At 41.1% G+C, this 18267-nt stretch overlaps 1 protein-coding gene across 14 annotated transcripts in view; it reads right to left on the reverse strand.

Moving 5' to 3' along the window:
- The window catches only part of TSPAN4 (tetraspanin 4), a 395182-nt gene that overhangs the window by 224921 nt on the left and 151994 nt on the right, over window positions 1–18267 (reverse strand). For all 14 annotated transcript variants that reach the window (XM_015286701.4, XM_015286696.4, XM_046942331.1 and 11 more), the window contains one exon: window positions 7834–7883. The gene's annotated coding sequence lies outside the window, so the exon portion shown is untranslated. The remainder of the gene's footprint in view (window positions 1–7833; window positions 7884–18267) is intronic.

The raw sequence follows: 18267 nt of genomic DNA on the forward strand, positions 1-18267 counted from the left end.
CCAATCACAACACAGGCAAGTTGCTAACTGCAGGCTTTATGTGCAGTTCATGTCACTGCAATGTCACACCCAACACCTTGAGGAGTCTCATCCGCTTCACAGGGGTGAGAGGTGGCAGAGGCCAAGAACTGACTTCACCTGCACTGATACAAAACCAGTCTGACAACAAGGCAAAACTCAGGCTGCACCACTTGCACTTAACTCCCGTTGCCAAGAGGAGGAAAACCAGTAACAGTGGCAGTTTCTGCTTGAGGCTTGCACTGCTGCAACCATATTGCTGATGCTTGGAAGTGAAGGCAAGACACAAGAATTAATGCTATACGTCTTGTTTCTTTTCCCTTCACTTAAAGCATTTGCTCACTGTTGGAAAAGGATATGGGGACAGGTGAAATTCAGAGCTGAAGCCAACTCCTCATGTGGTTACTTTTCATTTTTGGCTTCTTTTATGGAAAAATCTCTCTTGTTGAACATTGCAAAATGTATCAAATCAGAAGTTTCTTCCAGAAACTCCTGCAGATACCATCCCTAAATTCTTTCTTGGATCACAGCCTGCTTTTCCCTCCTCTTTTCTTCCCTCACCTCCTCACTTTACTTCACTCTCCTACATCAAGCTAGAATGTCAGCAGTCTCTGTAAGTATATGCACATGAACAATGAACATCACAATATCTTGCGGGGGAAAATATATACACACACACACACACACATATATATATATATATATATATATATATGTCCTGTGTTACTACATTCATGTGACTGCTCTTTGTCCAGTTCTTTAGAATACAAACTAGGAAGAAAAGGAGGGAAGAAAACAATCACAACAGGACAGTAACATAAATGCACATCATTTTTACTTTTTCTTTTTTTTTTTCTTTTTTTTAAATGGAATCAACCCTGTAGAATTCAATAACAAATATACTTCTTTCCAAGTAGATGCTGAACAAATCGGAGAAGAATTGCTACTTAGCTTGTGTGACTTGCAGCAGAGGCCTTCCTTATCCTAAAGCTTACTTTTGCAGGTAGCAGTGGCTATGCTAAAACATTTTCCAGTGAAGAAGAGAAAAAAAAGAAGACATTTTGGTATTTGTGAGAATCAGCCACAAAGCACAGCTTTCCCATACATCAGCTGTTCTCCAGGCAAATCCAGTTGAATATTTTGCATTTACACAAACTACCCAGGGCTGGCATACATCTGAGAGTCCTAACCACATCCACTGTGCACAGCTAAGTACAGTAGCATGCAATTAGCCCAGGATTTATCAGAGTAGGCTAGAAAACAGAGGACAGCCATAACTGTTAGCTGGCACTTCTTGTAGCTTTCCAGCTACGCTCCTAAAACAAGTCAGCTAACCTCCTTGGCTCTAAATGAATGGTACAAGAACAGTAACTAGTGAGAGGTGCTCTTATCTTGGAAAGCTGTATGTGATATGTACAGCTTAGACATGATAACCAATAAATGAAGCTGTTATCAAAGGCGGCAGCTGAGCCTTGGCTAATCATAGTGGGGCATCTTCTATCTGACAGATCGAACCCAGAACAGGAGTCTCTGCCAGGGGAAAAAGCTAGATCCCAGCAGTTTCTCAGCAGTATGTTGTGGAACAGTTACTACCAAGACAGAAATCTGAGTGACACATTCGGCATTGAGCTGGACTTTGCAGGTCTGATCACCTGGAGGTGGGATTCAAAACATACTCAGCAGCATTGAGTTCAGGTGATCAAATGAGCAGCTGCTACCTGCTGGCTCCAAGTCCCTGGTAAGGGGCAGCCAGTGGGAAGCGGGCATGGAACAAAGCACACACTGTGCACTGCTGCACACACCGCAAAGCTACAAGGCACAACAACATGCTTTAGACATACATTTCAGCAATTAGCAAAAAAGAGAGGACTAAATGCAATTTCTTCTGACATATGTATGTACATGCCCCTTTCTTCCAAGTGTTAGCCACCTGCATCAAAGTATTTTTAGGATACAAAGTCTGACTATCACAGTTGCTCTCCGTCATCACGATTTTCCTGAAGTTTAGCTCATTCTACAAGCTTGTCTGTTTCCTCTAGGAGCAATCAGTTGACCTACTAAAACACAACGCCCCTCCCACAAAATCTTTCCTCACATACTTCTTTAGACCACCAAATCTACCAAAACACGATCACTAAGGTGTAAGGTGTTAGTAATAAGCACTGTCACTAACATAAGGATTGTAAAGGCATTATGCACCTAGCTTACTTATACACTCGGAAAAAAGCCAGCGACTAAAAGGCAGTAACATAAATATATGACTATTTTCTTCTGCTTTTGCAGTCATATCTTCTCTGAAAAAAGATAAAAACCGCAATTTTCAAAGGAATGCAGAAAATCAGAGCTACTTGGAGGTGAATGCACTCAACCACTATGTGGATCATAAATGAAAAGCACCAGTCATTTTGCCATTTGGAATAAAATACTTCCGTGCATTCTCTCAAATACTACTGTTCTACCATTCTTACAGAGGCTGGTATTCAAACTTTTCCTGAGTCCCCCGGTGTCTCACAACGATCCATCAAATGTAGCTTCTAGTTCTGCTTCGCAGTTCAGCATTAACTTCAACTCCTTGTAAACACTGGTTTTCCCTGAAAGCAGTAATTTGCATCCATGATGCATCATTGTGCTGCTCGAGCACCATGGACTGGCGCAGCACCAGCCTGCTCTGCAGAATGCCACAGGCATATCCCTGCTAATGATTCGGCATCTGTATTTGAAAGCTATGGGTATCATTAGTTTGCATCACGCTAGCAACTGAACTTGGAAGTTCACAGCCAAACATTGGATAAAGTGTTTCTTGAGAGAGTTAGACATGTGTAAAAATGACAACAAATGAGCAGACAAGCAACATCAAGAAGGTGGATAAGAAATGCGAGAGGATTTCATAAACACTGCCTACCTTTTCTTCCAACACAGATAACGACGCACTGTCAAGATTTTCTATTAAACCTTTACAGCACTAAGATCTCAACATGCTGGAAATAACCCAATGCAATGCATTGGAAAATTGTTAACCCATAATCATTTTAGCTAAGAACATCATATTTATGACAGCTTCACCATGTTCATTACAACTCTGGCAAAAATGGAAAGCTTTTTACTCCCCATTTAACAGCTATTTTTGTCAAGGCCAGCACTGCTATACCAGAGTACTAGAGGCTCTTGGCTGCATTTTAATCAGAACTAGTCACTCCTCCTTCATTTTAGGCTAGAGAATAGTGTTGAGACCTAGTTTGCTTGTCTGTTGCTGTGAACATATAGAGGGTACCCATCTGCAACTAGAAAAAATGCAATTCTACATGTGGCCTTTACAAGACGCATTTTCTCCCAGGATTACAGATTATCTTAAGCAGGCAAAGGAATCCAGGAAAGCCAAAGTAGAAAATTCTTCAAGAAATTGAGTTATTACCAAAATTGACTGTGCACAACTTCTCTCACACAAACACAAGAATGAGAAATGTTTGGCTAGCACTCCTTTTTCCAGCCCGTCACTTCCCCAGAGCAGAAACTGGGACTGATGATACTTCACTCTGACTGCAGGCTTCTCTTCCCCAGAGCTACACTCTACTAGAGTGACTAAAGCACCAGGCTGACATTCGGATGATTATGATTCAAATCTTGGCTCTGACAACAGCCACTCCTCTAACTCTGGGTGAATCATTTATCTGGTACTCTTCTCTGTATCCAAACTAGTCTGTAGATTCAGTATTACCCTATTTACTTTGTGTTGTACTTTACAAATGGGGTTGGATAGCAGGGATACCAGAAATAATCTTGCACAGCATATAGTTCTATGGAATCTAATTTCACTGAGCACAAAGAGTAATCAACATTTTTGAAGCTGCCTGTGCTTTTGTAGTCTTCAACTGATGCTCATTCCTGTCACCTGCTAAGGTGATAATCAGAAATGGATAGCTGCAAGCTTTAGCATTATCAGTGTTCATGTTCATATCCTCACCATATCTGTATTAAATCTTCTGTAGGAGGAAGTTGTGGACCTTTCTTCCAAGGTACATTCTACAAGAATCAAAGATGGAGGAGGAACACATGTCCGTAATATGAGACCATACATTACAACCACAGTTCTTAAATCACAAGTATGACACATCTTGATGAGAGGATGGTAAAATGAACATCTTTTGATGATGAAAGTTACCATCTGCTCAGCATACAGCATTTGCAGAATATTACAAGCTATGGACCACTCCTATCCCTATGCAGGATAGGGAGGAGGGAAACACTGCTAGCTGCAGCCAAAGCTGTCAGCAGTCATCCTTTCCTGGAGCACCTTAGCTACCGGAGGAAGTACAAACAGTCCCTAAGGTTACATGCTGCATAACAGAGTAAAAGAAGGGGAATGCAACTACAGTTCTACCCTTCCATCCCTTTTTTCTGTTCTTCATAAGAGGTGGGTGAGACAGAAAAATATCTGCTCCCTCCTTTTGCTCTTTCCTCATGTCCCTTCATAATGTCTTTCATATCACATTGATCTCCAGCTAGGGGCACGTCCAACTATGGGAATGTGAGAGTGACAACCAATACCAAGCTGTTACTTAATGGGTTATTTCACATTACAGCTATGCAGTAAAGAGAAAACTGCAATAAACAGAAGAAAAATGAAAATAGGAAAATGCAAACTAGATGACCACTGGCACATTTTGCCTATTTACCTTTTCTTATGGCAATCATAACGGCTCTTACCCACAACAACATGTACAAAAGATGAACTTCCTTCCCTCCCCCCTCTTCCCATTCTGAAAATCAGTGGTCAGAGTGATGCACAGCTTCATTCCAAAAGGGAAACCAGGAGTACCTTTCAGACACCAAGATATGTCAAGGCATAGAAGAAAGGCAAGAAATCCCATTCACACCAAGAATGTAATCGCTCAGTTGTTGATTTCCCTGAAGAAGGAAAAGAGGCTTCCTCCTAAACAATTCCCTCCAAGAACATTTAGACACTGCCTATTTCTGCAGCCTCATCCACAAAGTACAAACTTTTTGTCACAGCAATCTCTACATTCTCTGAACATAAGGCATTTACGGATGCTCACACCTTGCACTCCTTTACAAAAGGAGAGTCTGAGTATCACATTAAGACAGGCAGAGGGATTATGGCTATAAATGCATGCAGCAGGACTTGCCATACACTGACACCTGAATAAAGTGGGTCATAAAGCTTAGGATGCTGGCAGGACCCCCATGAACGAATTCCATCACAGTATGGTAAATTCAACTGTCTCTTCCTCCACTCTTTGTCTGAGGGTACAGCACCACGGTCCCAAATCCCTGCTCCTTCATTACCTTTGCTGTGCTGCACCTTAGCACCTTAATTATATTTCCTTAAATAGATCATAAAAAAACAAAAACAAACAAACAAAAAAAAAAAAAAAAAGAAAACCCACCCACATTAAACTCACAGGGACACGTTCTCCTCAGAGACAGACTGTAGACCACAGAGCTAAATCAGTACCCCACGTGAAAATCTAGTTTACTGTTGAGACAATAATTTTGCAAGTCAAGGGATTATTCACTGATGACTTTATGACTTCTTAGTTAGGCCCTTCAGTAGCTCTGGCCATGCTCCTGCTCCCGAGCTCTTTGTTTTTGTGCCTTCCGAGATACCCTTTCCTGAATCCTTCCAGTTCTCTAAGTGCTCCCTCAGCATGCCCTCTGCTGAACTCTCCTCAAGCTCCATGCCTTTCACCTTTCCTCTGTAGTCTTGATGGGCTCTTCTTTTTGTTCCTTCTCTTTCCCTTCTGCATTTCTTCTAAGTAGCAAATAAATTTCAGCTCTTCTCATGACACAAAATACCACACCTCCTGTTCAAATTGGAATCTCAGCTTTTCTTATACTTTTATGCAGGTGTTTTGCGATTACCACAAACTCATCATGGCTAAAGGAGATATGTTCATTTTCTTCTCAAGTCTCTCTTGCTCATTATCTTCTTTCCTAACTATCTGTAAACAACAACAGCATCCCTCCTGCTGTATCAGCCCCTAACTTGAATGTCCTTTCCATCTTGGAGCTCGCTCTCCACTCTTAGATCTTGTATCTATGTTGTACCTCAGCTCAGCAGACACTTCCCACACAGCATTGCTAATGGGACAGCTGTGCCATTGTATCATCTGCAGAGATAAAACTCTCTTGACAAATGCAATCTTGTTTCACAGCTATTTATCCAAAACGCCACTTTAAAGGCCATTTCCCTACACCATCTCTTTGGTAACATTATTTCTTTCTATGTTAGCCTCTGTTCATTCTCTTCTCTCTTTCCCATCAATAACAAGTTACGTATCATTACTATGTTATCCACAGCGTAACCACAACTCTCTCTCAACTATTCCTTGTTATTGGAAGTTCAATTTCTTACTCCATCGTAGCCCCAGAGATTCTATCAGCTCTAGTTCAGAGTTTGAAAATATTTTATAACCCTTGTGTGGCTTCTAGCTCCGCTGAAGTCTGAGGGATGTAGAAGCCAAGATTTAGTCTTATGAGTAATTTCTCAAATCATTCAAACTACTCAGTGCATAAAGTTGAGCATAATGCTCAACTTCAGAAATGGCTTGCTGGTATCGCTATGTAAGCACAACCACCTTGGCCTGACTAAAGCAGCTAAAATTCATATTACCGAAGCAGCCTGTACATAGAACTAAATAATAATAATAAGAATCACTCTTAGCAAAAGCATTTATGGCAGTAGAAATGCAATGCGTTAAGGCTGCTACCCATAAATAAAGGCTCGAATAAATAAATAAATCACAAGAAAGCCCACTCAATCCAAGCAACTTTGCTGACATAAAACTGGTCCGTTTTGATTGTGTTCCTTTTTGATGCAGACTTGAGGTGACATTGGTGCCCCGTTGCTTTCTACCTGCAATTTCCTACCTGCAGCTGCCATCTGAATAGCATCTCTTAAAGCAGAGAGTCTAAGCTTTGTTAATTGAGACACAGTTAAAAAAATAAAGTGTCAAGGTTGATGCCTCCAATAACTTCCCTGTGGACCTCCCAATGAGGCCTCAGATCTACATAGCACACAAAAGGGTGCTCGGTAGTAAATAAAATTCATAACTGATACCTTAAGGAGATGAGAGGAAAGCTGGAACAGCATTTATAGATTTCCACCTGGCTAGAAGTCACTGCTGACACTTACGGTTAAGGCACAAGACAAGTCATCTTGGTTTTGGTTTGCCCCATTCATTCACTAGTTTCCCTTCTGACATCCTTCAGTGCCACCCGGTAGCGACTTTGTAATAATATACCTATAGCTGACGTGCATGCATATCTTTGCCCTGTCTCGCATATACACACTGCAATACCACAAATCATATTAATACCATCAGTTTTTGGTGATGACTCAAAGATCCTTCACAAAACAGTATTAAGCCAGGATACACACGCTTCATCGTACACAGACATCATCAGCCAGATGACGATGGTTATCCCACTATGTCCAATCCATGTTTGTTTGTTTCCCTCCCTTCTGAAAACTACAGTTCATGAATGCTTGAGCCTTCCCTATAAATTCATTTGAAATATTTACAGATTCCTAGTTAATGACGACATGCTTTGGTAAAACAGAAGATTTAGTGTAACTTGCACCTGTTACTAAATGGGAAACATCTATTTTCAGATGCTGGACTGCCTTTGTAAGTGTTTTCAAGGAGATACCCTTCCATCACCCTGGTATGCCACAACAGAGATGGTTCTGATAAGTGTGTTATCTCAAACAGGCAATAATGAGGAAAATAAAATGTCCAAACCGAGACGTAAGTTGAAAAGAATATATTACCAAATGGAATGGAGGATACTCACCTCTGCTTTTGCTGCCTGCTTATGCCTTCCAATATATTCTACTGAAGCCTCTGTAAAAGGAGAAAAAAGATGGAAAAGTAAACAACTTAGACACCACAAAAAAAAAAAAAGCTAGATAAGAGAATGTCAGACACATCTGAATATCTGTTAAAGATTTGTTCACCCGAATGACAGCACCGATGTGAAAAATTCTTGGAAAAAATATGACTCTTTGGAACCAATCCTTAGTCTGAATTTGTATATCGAATACAGAGCTGGAAATGCAGTATATCATTTGCTGTGTCCTACAGCCACACACAGAACACAAACCTCATAATTGGGCGGGCAGCCAATACCTGCATGTCTGTGGCAGAGTATAGGACACCCAAAGGCCATCGCCTTCTACAAGTTGCTTTTATTTTAGAGGCTTACTTAAATAGGCCACGTTCCTGACTTTAAAGTCTCTTTGGCAAAAATCCTTCTCCCTCCGTGCACTGAGCCATGGAAATCACAGCTCAAGAAGTAAGAAAACATGATACAGTTTGATTAAAAAAAGAAATTCTGTCACGTAATAAATAAACTTTTCTAAATAAAAACTGAGGACAAAGCCCCGAACATGCTCAGGAATACCTCAGCAAAAGGAAACTGCATTCAAGCGTTGCTTTTCCCGCTCAAAGGTTTTCAGGCCCCATCACCATTTTGCATGGTACACTTACACGTATAAGAGGCATACAGTTAGGAAAGCTTCCTCCTTTTTCGAGAAAACACAGTTACTGGGAACTAAAATTAAATAGGGGGCAGGTTGGCTCTGCTCGGACCAGGCTTTCCCACAGGAGGGCAAAGGGAGCACTGTGGAGAGCTGTGGGAGCAGACTGGAGGCAAGGGGCCGTGAAGGGGGATCTGTGTTTCTCAGGGCCTTGTGACAGCAGGATTGCACCTGAGGTCAGAAAACAGGAGCACCCCAGGACAGCTCAGGGCCCAAACAGGAGGGCCATCAGCAGGCTCTGACAGGATAAAGCTATATTCCATTCTCCCTGATGTGCTGGAGACCCATCTCTGCCTTGGCAACTGGGAAATGTGAAGTCCCCTGTGTGCTGCAAAGCTCAAAGGACCACCATGTGCCGAGCTCAGGGCCCTGCCTCAATCGGGGCACTTAACATTAGGGGGCTGCCTGCTCCCAGGCTCCCAGCCCCATCAGAGACCTCCAGCCTCAGCAACACCTGCTGGGGTCAGGCTGCTCCCCTGCAGCAGCTGCTTTCAGTCATCCCATCAAAACAACCCTACTAGCACACTGCCCATCCCACCTCACCAACCTCCACCCTCAGCTCTGCCAACCCACAGCCATCACTGGACCCATGTGGTGATAAGAGCAGGCCAGAGGCTGCTCAGGGACAGGCTGGTGCCTGAGCGGCCAGGCATGAGAAGCAAGAAAGGTTAGGAGCACCACAGTTGGCAGCATCAGCAACACAAACCTTCCCTGCTTGTCTCCTTTGGTAAAGGATATTTTAACCTTGGAAAGCATAACCTTTCAGTCAGTCATACACAGCTGTCATACTGCTGTCCAATGCACAGTAAAGTACGGGTGAAGAGCTTTTGCTGTTATTTTCAAGCTGTTCTAATTAGAGGACTACATACTCCTCTGCTTAACATCTGCTTCATCCAAGTTGACAGGTCAAACATACAGTTGACTGACCACATCTAGCAAAACCCCCTTTTTTTTTTTAATTACTCACTGTAGCTATTTTGCATGCCAATATCACTAAGAGACTTGATATCGTACATCCCTGCTTGGATATAAATAATATCTATTTCCCCTCAGAAGTTGGCCAAGTGTACCCAGGGCAAGTGCTGTCAAGCCAAATCATCTACCTCCTCTATGACAACTATCCTATTGCTGTCAGTACTCAGCCTTCTGCCCCATCAACCTCTAAATACTCTACTTTTCTCTGCCCCATCAACCTTTAAATACTTTACTGTTCTATCTGAGCATTCTTATGTTCAGAAGATAAACACGACAATGGAACTAACACTCACACGTGCATGAACACACACAGTAAAGACTGAAGTGGAATCTACCTGTCAATGTTGGATAGAGCAAATGTAAGCATGTTACATTTTAAAGAGACACTGATTTTTCAAATTGTTTATACATTGTCATTCATAAGCAAGAAAGACATACTACCATACTGGTTACAAGCTTTTATACCTGAAAATGATTATTTGCCCATATAAATTACATTTTCTAGTAATTATACTGGCACTACAAAAGTTTGACTAAAGCAGAGAATATTCTTTTTATTCTGAATTTCTTAAATTTAACGTTTGTTCAAAAATCACCATCAGCAAAAAGATTTTACAAACAAATTACTTCCAGATGCCTCTTAGATCTATTGTAGAACTAGAACAAATTTTGGAGCTGAAAAACAGCAACTTTCCTTGTATTGAACTAGAAACTAAATACAAGCATCCTGTTACCTACCACCAATTATACATATCTAACATCCATATATCCTGATATGTAATACAGATCTCCTCCTGTCTGATTGCTGTCCAGACTCTGCCCTTTTTTGTACTTGCAGTCTGGAAGGTGCCAAAGAATGCATTGGAGCGGCATTCTGGAGAAGTCACCGTGCTTTCAGGTTCTGCTGAACTTCTCCAAGCACAGATTAGGCTAACAGATTTCCCAGCTCCATCCTAGGACTCTCATCTCCACTTCTGAATAAGGAAATCAAGCCTTCCTTCACTTGTCAGGATGAACAGGCTTCTTCCTCCATAACTGTCATATGAGAAGGGGCCACTCAGCAGGAAAAACACTAATCACAGAATTGTAGGAATTGGAAGAGACCTGTGAAGATCAACCCCTTGCTAAAATTCCCTACAGTAGGTTGCACAAGAAAGTGTCCAGACAGTTCTTGAATATCTCCAGAGAAGGAGACTGCACAACCTCTCTGGGCAGCCTGTTTCAGTGCTCTGTCACCTTCACAGTAAAGAATTTCTCTCTCATGTTCAGATGGAACTTCCCGTGTTGCCCATTGCCCCTTGTCCCATCACAGGGCACTACTAAAAAGAACCTGGCCTCATCCACTTGACTCCTGCCCCTGAGATATTTATGAGCATTGATAAAATCCCCCCCCATCTTGTCTTCTCCAGCCTCAACAAACCCAGGTCTCTCAGTACTTCCTCATACAGGAGACGCTCCAGGCAGGCCCTAATTATCTTTATAGCCATCTGCTGGACTCTCTTCGGAAGTTCAGTGTCTTTCTTGAAACAAGGAGCCCAGAACTGAACACTAAAACCAGTACTCTTGAAAAACTCTCCACTCTTTAAATTCCACAATTGAAGTCACTGATAAAGCTGAGGAAGATGGTCAGACATCTGTATGACATACAGTTTGGTATATAACTAACAAAGCAAGAGAAAGCATTCAAAACCAAATGTATTCAAATCAGCTGAGCCAATTCCAGCAAGAGGTATGCAGAGCAAAGCCAGACCTTCTTTTCAGTCAAGATGATTCAGGATCCCAACATCTCTAGAAGTGCAAATTTCCCTTGACAGCCAAAAATTCATCTGAAAAGTGATGGCAATTAAAGAAACGTAATCTGTCACTCGACAGGGTTTTATTTTACATGATAACATGTTGATAGATATATACACACAGTAATGAAAAGCATATTTTGACATTTAAAGCCATCCTATTTAGCTGTGCCACAAAACCCAAGCTGTCGGGAGACATGGGAGAGCGTAGCAAAGTTTTTAGATAACAGCAACTTCTAATTAAGAAATGAAATAGAATTTTTACCAAAATCGAGCATGCACAGCTTCTCTCACACAAACACAAGAACGAGAAATGTTTGGCTAGCACTCCTTTTTCCAGCCAGTCACTTCCCCAGAGCAGAAACTGGGACTGATGTCACTTCACTCTGACTGCAGGCTTCTCTTCCCCAGAGCTACACTCCACAATAGCGACTAAGGCACCAGGCTGACACTGGGATGATTATGATTCAAATCTTGGCTCTGACAACAGCCACTCCTCTAACTTTGGGTGAATCAATTATCTGGTACTCTTCTCTGTTCCAAACTAATCTGTAGAGTCAATATAATCCTATTTACTTTATGTCATGCTTTACAAATGGGGTTGGATGGCTGCAAGCTTTAGCATTATCAGTATTCATGTTCATATCCTCACCATATCTGTATTAAATCTTCTGTAGGAGGAAGTTGTGGACCTTTCTTCCAAGGTACATTCTACAAGAATTAAAGATGGAGGAGGAACACGTTTCTGTAATATGACACCATACATTACAACCACAGTTCTTAAATCACAAGTATGACACACATCTGATGAGAAGATGGTAAAATGAACATCTGAAAAGCACACTGATAATACCTTGGCTCTAGAGTTGCAAAGAGATCATGACTGGCAAGGGTAGTTACCACTTGCCCAACACAGTATCTGCTAGCAATGGCTCTTCCCCATAGCAACATCTACGAAGAGGCACTTCCTCCCACCCGACATCATTCTGAAAACCAGTGGTCAGTGTGATGCACAGCTTGATTCCAAACAGATACCTTTCAGACTCAAAACACATCGAAATACAGAAGAAGGATGAGGAATCCCATTCACAACAAGATCGTAATCGCTCAGTCGTTGATTTCCCTGAAGAAGGAAAAGAGGCTTCCCCCTGAACAATTCCCTCCAGGAGCTTTTAGACACCGGCTATTTCTGCAGCCTCATCCACAAAGTACAAACTTTTTGTCACAGGGATCTCTACATTCGCTGAACATAAGGCATTTATGGATGCTCACACCTTGCACTCCTTTACAAAAGGAGAGGCTGAGCATCACATTAAGACAGGCAGAGGGATTATGCCTTTAAATGCATGCAGCAGGACTTGCCATATGCTGACATCTGAATAAAGTGGGTCATAAAGCTTAGGATGCTGGCAGGACCCCCCATAAACAAATTCCATCACAGTATGGAAAGTACAACCATCTCTTCCTCCACTCTTTGTCAAAGGGTACAGCACCAAGGTCCCAAATCCCTGCTCCTTCATTACCTTTGCTACGTTGCACCTCAATTAAGCCCACATCAAGGTCCATGGGTTGATGTTACAGACTAACTTACTTACAGATCAAAACTACTCCCTTCTCTCAGGACAGGGGATAGTTTCTCCTGTGCTTTTGAACCTCGGCCATTTTCATGTTCCGGTCTCATGGTGCCCCACTGACAGTCACCTCATACAAGCAGTGGAGCAGCAAACACAAGCGTAGAGCCCGTAAGCGTTCAGGTTGCTTCCTTTGCTGATATCAGTACTGATCACCACTCTTCAGAACTCAGAGCTGCCTGAAGACACGTGGACACAGTGACATATCCACAAATCAGGAGCCACAGTCTAACTCACAAGAAGAGATTCCACTCTATGGAAACCATACAGCACTTTCTGTATGGAAAGGTGACTTTTACCTCACAGGCTGCAGCTGCAGATGACAAGCCCCATACAACAACAACGTATCAAGACGACTCCGCTTGTCTCTCTTTAAGCCAACAGAAAGTCACAAATCTCTTTTGTCAGCCTTGGGTTGTCTCACTGCAAATTACATCTCACGAAGAGAGAAGCAAGAGAAGACATCCATGGAGGAATGGGGTGGGTTTCTTTGTACAATGGCTTTTGTTCCACACAGCCATATGGAAATGCAAGATAAGGCTGTCTATTACCACCCAGAGAATACAGGACACATTGCACTCCGAGCACAGGCACAAGTCCCATTCATGCCAACAGGTCCTGAGTACGCTCAGCCCGAGGAGAACACAGTTATGCATGTTCAAAGAGGTGCATATAGGCAGCTAGCACTTGCTATTTACTTCACTTCTGACAACTTCAGGGCAGTCCAACATTGCATGCACTTTGAGAAAACACAATGGATCCGAAACATGCATGCTAATTACCTGAAACCATTCACTTATGTGTTTGTTCTGCAATTACCACAAACTCATAATGGCTAAAGCAGATACCTTTATTTTTTCTCGAATCTCTCCTACCCATTATCTTCTTTCCTAACTACTTCCCAGAAATACTCAAGTAAAACACAAGAGGCAGGATACACATCTACAAAGGACAGTCAATTATTGGTTGTCCTCAACTTTTGACATAATCTAGCCTTTTTTTCTTCCCTAGTACTGGGAGACCCACCTGATTAAAACTAAACCATGCATGCATACATATTTACATAAATCTGTATTTATGTATGGATACAGATACACAGACCAAACTAAAGAATGCATATTACTTCCTTAAAAAACACCCATATTTTTACTGCTAAAATTGAAAAAATGATAGCCCAGGAGAAAAAAGCAGCTTCATGGTAGAGTCTGATTCTTCACACTATTACAGAAACATAGGTAAATCATGACATTAAATATACCTTGAGGATTAGAGGAGGTCTACTTAGACATGACATCACCTTTTGGCTTCTCCTGAGACTATTTGGAAGAGTGATGATTTAATGCTTATGCTCAATATTACTCTTACAATATGGCACTAGTGATAGTATATATGTAATGAAGATAAAGAGGTGACTGCATTCCCTATTAGACACCAGCATTAGATCTCTGCAACGTCAAGGGCATGAAAAGAAACCACTTACTAAATTTTTAAGTACAAAACATTGTCAGTGATGGACCAAAAATACCAGACTTACTGCTCACACTAAAAGTTTAGCTCTTTGAATTGGTAAGCAAGACCACTACATTTGTTTCCACTGTGTTTTACCTATTTTACAGCACTGTATTGCTACCGGTTTCACTGGAATTGTGTTAGTATCAAGCTTTACTAATGTAATAAAAGAGAGAATATATTTATTCTTTTCCTGGTTAAAACAAGAAATCATTGGGAGACAATGAAAATGGTCCACTGTGCTGTAATTTTTGCAGCTGTTTTTAAAAAATTAGAGCTCCTTTTTAAAGGCACTTGATCTACTCACTCAAATATTCTGACTGCACATAAACCAGTCCAGTTATTGTAACGTGTGGGAAACGTTTTGTATGGTACTTATAGCAAAGAGGGGGAGGCATAGAATCTACAAATTGAAGAAGTACTGCTCTAAAACCAAAAACATAGCTAGCATACTCTTCAGAGGAGCACAAAACTAAGATTTCTGCAAGTGAAACCATATTGCAAGTAAATCTAGATGAGCATCTATTAATGAGAGTTGAGGAAGCAGAGGTTGCTGATAGCATATTACCAGCTAAATACCAATCTGGTATTTTTAATGAATGTAGGACATGTGAGGCAATGCATCTATGTGTTTCTACAGCATGGCTTTTTTTTGGAAGGGCTCCGCAGTTATTTTCTGATATTTATCTTACTCCTACAGTAAAGCCCTATTTAACATTAGTAAAGTTGCTTTGTTCTACTTTAATAGCATTTTTCTTTATTATCAAAGACTGAAAAATACACATTTACATTCACTAAATGCACAGCTGTTTCTTAACCTACGCTAATGGAAAACTTATCTATTCTACTATTCTTCTCCCACAACCCATTGTAAATATTCGGGACTTTGATAGTTACTATTCAGCCCTCAAGTTCAATACACACAAAAGGAGTGCACTCTACCCCACAGGATTCTAGGAATAACACTGTGTACTTTATAGAGGACAATCTTTCATTGCAGCAATTCACAAAGCTTTACAGACACCCATGAAATTCCACAGCTCTATTTATTAACATTTTAAGACAGAAGAAAGGAGTTACAATTGACTCAAGGGAACAAGACCTATCTTTCAGCTCCTCAAGCAATGGATCAGACCATATTCCAGAAGTTATTAGCTCCATTTATTCTACAGAGTCCAATACTGCTGCCTTTTAGAAAATTGAGAGGGATTTGTAAGGCCGTGTGGGCCATACACATTTTTAAGCCTTGCAATGTTACAGAAAACCTTTATTTCATTGCAATTGCTTTATGCCTGCATAAAAACTACACCACTGCACCTGACATGCCTATCCCTGGATTTTAAGCATTCTAGCAGGTATAGACTCCAGTTCTTCCTCTGCTGAAGGCAGAAATTCTTAGACAAACAGCCCAACAGGACTAACTTACTCCAATATAAATATATCCATCCGGTCCTGTACAATGAAGTTTATCCCTTTCATAACCTTCACTTACATTTCTGCATATATTTCTTTTTATTGTGGCTACTGAAAGTCATGCTCCACAACTGCCTCTCTTGCTGAGATCTCGTCACTGCGGATAACAAAAACAGCATTTTTGTTCTTTGCTTCCACACCCAGTGCTCTCCAGGCATTTAACAGGAGAAGATTTTTGAAACACGTTTCGGGGGTCAACACCAGAAAGCACAGCATGACAAAGTAAAATCATCAGACTCATGGCAGAAGATTATCACATTGAAAAAACAGGACATTTGTCACATCCTACACAAGGGGAAAGGCCCACTTCCTACCTGCCCTACATCGTTTGCACATCGGCACTTCCGCCTGCCAGGATTCCTGCAGTTGCTTCCTTGGCAGACATTTCCTCCACTTCAGGGAGTTCAGCCTCTGTTTCTGCTTGAACTCAGCCTCGCAGAAAGCTTTTGAATGCAATGCTTCCCAATATACCTGTTCCTCTTCCTTCTTTTCCACTGTCTTGTTTCCATCCTGACTTTTTTTTTCCATGACTCTGCTTAGATCTCTGTGAATCCTTCTCAACTTATCCCTGTAACTCTCCTTGTCACATGTCACTCTATTCCCTCGAAGACAGACAGCAGATAAACCACATGTATGTATCTGTCACCACCTAATGCCTTTTGGTACTTAAAATGGGCAGGAGAAACGCACACCTAGTAGGGGGCCAGCTCCCAAGTAGCGATAAAGCAACTGTTCACGACAAACTTACTGTCTTCATTGAAAAAAATAAAGCTTCATCTGCTCACGCAGTTGCTTCTTTCTTCTGTTGTGTAAGACACACTAGTCCCACTGAGCCTTCCCTTCTTTCCTCAACAAGTCTCAGCCTTCTGTCAGTTTGTCATTCTCCCTGGCATATTTGACTGAGCTAGAGTGCCCCACTCCATAGTTGCCACTTCCAGAGTGTGACACTGCTTAGAGCCCCCTCATGAGAGCCAGTCCTATATGTAAGTTTGAAACCTGCTCGCAGCTCATTACAGCATTCATCTAGTCTCATTCTCTCTATTACTATAGTAAATAGAAGTGTAACAGCCACAAAAAGGTTTTATAACTTTTCTTTGTAGTCTGACTTAAGCTGCATGCATATTTATACTATTTTCATCCAACCCAGTATGAAGAGCCATGAGTAAAAGTGAAATTACACATTCCCAGAGGGATCCCTCTTTTGCTTATTACTTCCCTCTTTTAATGCATTTATTAGAGTTTCTGAATTAACAGTGGCAGATGCATGCAAAGGAAGAAAATTTTAATTTTGCAGATAATAATGGATTACAATACATTAACATTACAGTAAAACCCAAAGCGGAAGCACTCAAGGGACATAAGAGCAATTAATGTGGTTAGTTTATTTACCTAACTCCGACACATTGGTAGGCCATTCAGAAGCAACTGGAGTTGTGTTTACACAGGCAGAGCTATCATGCTTCTTCAAAATCATAGACAAATATCCTGCTCAGGATTCAAAGGAACATCGGTTCCCTGAGGCAAAGGAAAGTATAAAATCATATACTGAAATAGTAACTTTAAACAGATCTTCTCCATTAAGACTGTGGGCAGGGGAAAAACATTAATAAGGATACGGTGCAAAAATTCAGCTCTCAAGACATTCATAGTGTTGGTATTTTGAAAGAGATTCTGTACCAGTTAAGAATAATATTTATTATATACTTCCATCACATTCCAAACCAAGTATTTTCAGGAAGAAACGAGCTAAATGTAGGCATAGGTGTCAGCTCAAGTTAAAAATGTGTCTACTTATACAAACAGAACTGTGTAATTACTGGAGAAAAAAAATCCAAACACTGAAACAAAGTTACTGTTATGGTTGAGCTTTCTAGTAGTAGTAGGAAAATCAGCAAATGCCTCATTGAAACACAGCATCAACGTGCAATTCATAGAGCTGCCTTGTGGATATTACCAATGTGGATCAAAAGCCCTAACTTCTGTGCTTTGAACACAGCTACAGCCTAATGCATTAGAGCTAAAAGCATCCAGCAACAGTGTCCAGTTCTATCTTAACAAGCAACGATCTTCTCAAAGTCAGGCTTAAGCTACTCTAAAACATGAGATTCACAGGCATGTGGAATTCAACATGTTCAAATGAAAGCAACAATGATGCTAAAGATTTTACAAGTTCTTTGCTGCAAATGAAACAGGCTAAACTGACTTCAAGTCCGGTCAGATGGCCTCTGCTGATAGGTAAAGGGATGAATATGCAATATAAATTATAAATATATATATAATTTCTATATAAATAGAAATTAGAAACCAA

Source organism: Gallus gallus, chromosome 5 (assembly GCF_016699485.2).
Source record: "Gallus gallus isolate bGalGal1 chromosome 5, bGalGal1.mat.broiler.GRCg7b, whole genome shotgun sequence".
In the NCBI taxonomy this organism is placed as follows: domain Eukaryota; kingdom Metazoa; phylum Chordata; class Aves; order Galliformes; family Phasianidae; genus Gallus; species Gallus gallus.